This window comes from Varroa destructor, unplaced genomic scaffold (genome assembly GCF_002443255.2).
Source record: "Varroa destructor unplaced genomic scaffold, Vdes_3.0 BEIS01000001.1, whole genome shotgun sequence".
Taxonomy (NCBI): Eukaryota; Metazoa; Arthropoda; class Arachnida; order Mesostigmata; family Varroidae; genus Varroa; species Varroa destructor.
In genome coordinates this window covers 7,495,440-7,501,011 of record NW_019211454.1, presented here as the reverse complement: position 1 = coordinate 7,501,011, position 5,572 = coordinate 7,495,440, and the positions used below count along the sequence as shown (strand labels likewise).

Sequence of the window (5,572 nt, the reverse complement as noted above, 5' to 3'; positions counted from 1 at the left end):
TAGAATAAAACGACTACCAACAAGAATTGTTACCCCAAGGAGATCCCCGAGCTTCATCAGCTGCCTCTCCACCGCCGATTATTTACCTGATCTCCGTCCGTGTCACTGTAATCATTGTGCGCATGCTTCATGATGCACGGCGCACCGTCGCGCGCGCTTTCTTTTTATTCTCTTCCCTTTCGTGGCCGCATTATGGATGCTTTCATCGCTTTTCACACAGCCATTGTATTACTGCGTAACGAGCTATCTTCTTTTGGCAGTAACACCCGCTAAGGGGCCATCATCGAAACCAAATCTAACGCACATAGCGTTTCAGTTCATTATAAGTATGACTTTATTAACTCCGGTAACTTGAGCAACTTCAACGATCCACTAACGCCGAAAAGGGCTTAGAACATCCGTGAACGTTCGATCTGTAACTTAGCTCCGTTTAACGTAGCTTGGCCTGCAAATTTGTCGCACATGCTGATCACCCATTGATTCTTGTTTAAATTTGCACTCGTGCCTGCATACTCGTATTTTTCTACATAATCGCTGTTTTTGAAACCATCGGACCTAGTTAGTATCGGCGCCTTTGTGACTAGCACCGAAAGCTTACTCCATCGTGGGGAAAATTCATTCAGATTCGATTACTGTGTGGAAACATTTAGTAGGCCCATTAAGGGTTCATGTAGGATTCTCATGGAGGACGCCAAGTTCGTTGCACCTGGTCGTCTTGCACAGTCGCGTCGAATAGCGCCAGTTGTCTACTCCGTACGTCGCACGTATAGCTAGAAGTAGACGACGCCATTTACTTTAAAACATCGAAACTTACCCTCAGATCCATCAGGTACGCTACGTACAATCACGATTCTCGATACCACATCGCAGTACTACAGCAGGAATAGAAGAAAAGCAGTTGGCTGTCTCATGATTTGAACAGATAGGAGATCCAAAATGTAAATCTGTTTGGTGGACAGGAAAATGGCGCGGAAATGATTAACATCTGTGTAGCAGATAGTAGATCAAGGGGCGGGGGCTGAAGTTCTATATAATTTAGATCATCGATATGGAGAAGAAAGAAATGAGACACATTGGACAAGTGTCTGCTATGAAAGGAGAAACAAACGGACAAATGGCAAATTCTATTGTGCCTTTCATTCCTGCCGCTAACCGTGAACGATCGATAACCAAAGGCAACAGAAAAGGCTAAATAATACTGTCAACTGACGACAACCCATAGGGTACCAGGTTGAATTGTTTAGGACAAAACAGTAGCGCGTGAATCAATACACACAGCACTATCGCGAACTCTGCTCTAAAGCTTCTTAATGGTTATCTTTTACTATTGTGTTACGGAAGGACCTACTAGATTACCGACACGAGGCACCTCTTTACTTCTCATTCTAAAAAATCCATTCAGTAAAGCATAGAAGATTTGGATGGGCATGGGAATAACGCGTCAGCGGCGATGCATTGGACGTCGCAGGAGCACAAGGTTACAATACGAATCCTTTCCGAATGTTAGTGAAGCCTTGTTTTTCGCCGCGTAGCAAAGCGTTCGAATAGAGAAAGCTCTCTTAGAACATATAAAGTGCGGGAAAGATCGTCTCAGGTTCTCCGCAGCATCGGTGTTTATGAAAGCCAAAAGTACTGTGCTAAATAATAACATATACATATGCTAGAGGGTTCAGTGTCTGTACATACTATATCCGGTCATAATAGCTATTAAGTTGCAGAAGAAAAGGAGTAATGGAATTATAATGAAGCGCATCGGAGTACAGCTTCTCTACGGAGTTCCGCTTTCAACGGTTTCTCAAGCTAAATGAACTGTGCCCAACATGGACCTCGTTTGCAATGTTCATCAGAAGTTTTAGAATTCAGAGCTTCATTGCATGGTAGGAACCGGGCATAACTCCGACGCACCTAGGTAATAGTAGAATAGGATAAATATGTGATTCATTTAAAAAACGCTGTTTCGATGAAGCGTGTACTGATACAGGTATCTAACATAAGAGATTTACTTAATAACAATATAATGAAAAGATGAAAACAGCGATTGGGGTTGTCAAGTAGAAGTGCTTAGGTATTTTTATAAAGGTAGGAAACCTGAAAGTAGTGCGACAATGCGACTAATATGTTATGGGGCACAGCATCTTGGTAATTAGCACGACCAACCGGCCAATGTGCTAATTTTTAGCACGGTTGCAGTCGGTATATAAGGAGGGCCGGCTAATAATACTAATGACGCAGCAACAACAACATAAGCGGACAAATGCCCAATACTTAGGCCAATGAGCCTAGCAGGAGCCTACTCATCAGCGCGGGCAGTACCCCAACGGTGCTGTCCGAAGTCAGTACAAGACATCGCTATCCTGTGGGCAATATTAGTAGTTCAGCTGGCCAAAGAAGCCGAACCGAGATAGATATAGGTCATTTATAGTATTAACACAATTGTATTATACATCATATTTGAAATAACGGCCCTCAAATGACTCGAGGTCGAAATTTCGATCCAGCGTTCGGTTTTTCCGATTATTAGGACATACTTGGTCATTTGGTGGTCCGGCAGTTGTGTAGCATTTTTATAGGATCGACAAATACACAGACGTCCTGCACTGTTTAATGCACCCCAGTTAGAACCTGTTTGATTCCCAGTGGCGACACCACATCGTCCGCGTATGAAGACATTGCCATGCTAATATTGACACGGTAGTCCCACTCTGGCGTCGTATTTTCGCAGGCGTTAATGAGAATTTTCTTTTCTCGGTGCCCAGAAGAAAGATCAATTTCCCTGCGCTTACGTTTATTTTCGTTATTCTTTTGTTTAATAGCGCACTGCATTGGCAGTTCCCAGCCAACATTTCCGAGCGTTCCGGGGGGTTCTCTTCTATTGTATTGTAGTCACTCGTATCTAGTTAGCGTTGTAGTTCCGCTTTTAAAAGGCTTCGTACGAACGATAATCGCACCGGTGGCAACGAAAATCGCAACGGAACAAAAAGTAACAGCATATGTCAATAGATAACATTAACAACAATTAGTTCAAGAGAGACTGCTAAACAAATGCCCATGGGAATATGGAGAGGTAGCGGAGAAAGTGCAGCAAATTGAAACACCCGTTCTACTGTGGTACGCATCGAAACTTAGAAGAAAAGGCTTCCAAGTAAAACCGACCGAACTATCGTTTTAAACCATAGAATACGCCTTATGCTGCCATAAAAGATCCCGTGAGGAGACTCGAGATCTGAATTTTGCTTAGCGTCACACGCTTCGTGTCAACGCCATTTGTTGCCATGTTCATATTCTAACGTTTTTACATTCCATCGCTTTTCCCCTTCTGCGCCGAAGACGTTTACTGAATTTCAATCGCTAGCTGATACTAATGAACACCGCGGGACCAGCAGTTTTACCATCTAGATTCCCAGACCATTAAAGCGTGGCTGGCCTAGAAGGAGACGTTCGATTATTGTTGTTGGTCCCGTTGAACATTTGAACGTTTCTCTACCGGAGACTAGCACTGTTGACTGCTCGGAGAGCAGGCATCTATGGGGTATAAGACCGCATTGGGATCGACTTCTGTTCATAGCAAAGCATGATCTCGGATGAGAAACAGAAATTTTGCAGAAAAGAGGCGTCTACGAAGACCCACCGTTAGCCGCCTGGTAGGCGTTCTAAGCAGGAGCCATAGTAACGGTGGGGGCAAGAGAACGCAGCAGCCTACTTACAGACAGATCTAACCTTTTCTTATTGTAAGGTAAGCCGTTGTCTGAGTGTAAGTGCTGAGTTTTCTAGAGTTTTTCTGGAACGACCAGAGGTATCTAGAGTTTATTTTAAACTGCCATTTACGAACCACGAGTGTAAACATCAAAGCGCTTGCTGCCGGATCCGTGAGATCATGGTAGCCATCTGGTGAAGCTTTCGGTATGTAACCATCGTTCCTGATTTGACAATGACGAGAACGACAAAGGCTGCACTTGCCTTTGCCGCTGCCACTCGAGCTGCTCCCACGGCTCGGTTACCCTCAATTTTCGACCAGATTGCGACTCACCACCGCCCTCACCGCCCCAGGCGCACCGCGAGCTGTAAGTTTCCCCCACTGATGTGAGCACCTGCTTGTGGCAAGAGAGCCAGCGGCGAAAATAAGCAAGCCGAGAGCTGCAAGAACGGTTCGGCGAGGTAGAAGAACACCGCGGCAGATCGACACGGGCGCAGGCAAAGAGCCACTAACGTCTAACGCTTTTACTGAAGTCGACTGGATCCGAGAAGTCGGTGTTCGTGTTGAAGTTGAAGCGCGTCGCATCGCGCATAACTGTCGACGGAGCTCTCTCCTGTTGGACGAACGGACTGAAGAACAACGGTAGCTCCGGTGTCAAGCGGATCTCTTCTATCTGCCTACCTCAAACGGACGTGTGCGCGACATCGAAGTACACGTCAAGTAAGCGTGACACAACGGTGAATGCCAACCGCGGACAGCCGTGAGATTTATATCACGAAAAGCTGTAGCTTACCCGTAACCAGCTGTTCAATTTTAAGATAATTTAAAGATTCTTTGAAACGTTTATATACGCATCTAAGAAAAGTTATAGAAAACCCGGTTGGCGAAACTGAGTATTAAAGTTGACACTCCGTAGTTACGTGCCAGACAATCGGTATCAAGCGTAATATTACGCCATCTAGTCCTGTGAAAATCCGTTGCCCACTTCATTCATTGTGTTTCTTTGCCAGCACATAATTTCGTCCAGCTGACTCTTTTATCTGTGTAGGACCGTTTATATCTTATCTTCGACGTCTTGCTGAATATTACTAAAGAGATCTTCAAAGAACGAGTGCGGAGTTTAGAAAGTAGAGCATGTAAATGGGGTGTACTGTTCCGTGTCAAGTGTAGTGTCGTTGATAAAGAATAGTTTGTGTTTGCTTGTATTACGACTACTATCAGTATATTACGCCCCTGGATAGCGTATCGCATTTTCGTGCCCCTCGAAACAGCAACTTCTGGGTTGAGGACGCCGCTCTGAACCTAATAGAACTTAACAGGAAGCCCAATACGAATCGATAGCCCTCTGCGACGACCCTATGGCTTGGCAGTACTGACTACTGATCCATTTTGCTCCAGGCTTACTTCATTGACATCTAAGCGGGTAAGTGCTAGAAATCAACATATAAATGGGCTTTCCTAACTCTGGCTTACGTGTAAGATTATGTAGATTAATCACAGATGAGAACATTTGAGAATATCAACATATAGGAAAAATTGATAGGTTGATTGTTGGTTCCTGAAGCCGGTATCAGGAAAGGCTATTAAGACATATCAAAGAAAACTAATAAAGATTATCAAGGATAGGGGAATTCAACAAATGGGTAAAGAAAAAAAAGCAGTGTTTGTGGAGGAGCTTCGTACGTATTGATACAATATGTATACTCAGCTATTTTTCTTTTAAATTTTTTATAAGAGGTCCTCGTTACGATTGCATACACAAATTTATTTGGGCTGAATCTTCAGGTGAACAAACATTCGAGTATTGAAATAAACAACAGAAATAGGTCTCTATAAACAACATTGATCTAAGCATTGACCACAGTTAGTAGGTTAATG

The 5,572-nt window shown here is 43.9% G+C and overlaps 1 protein-coding gene across 1 annotated transcript in view; it reads left to right on the top strand.

Moving 5' to 3' along the window:
• The first annotated feature begins 4,202 nt into the window (after positions 1-4,202).
• Positions 4,203-5,572, top strand: part of LOC111255554 (uncharacterized) — a 65,035-nt gene continuing 63,665 nt past the window's right edge. Inside the window, exon 1 of the mRNA XM_086975000.1 lies at positions 4,203-5,117. The gene's annotated coding sequence lies outside the window, so the exon portion shown is untranslated. The remainder of the gene's footprint in view (positions 5,118-5,572) is intronic.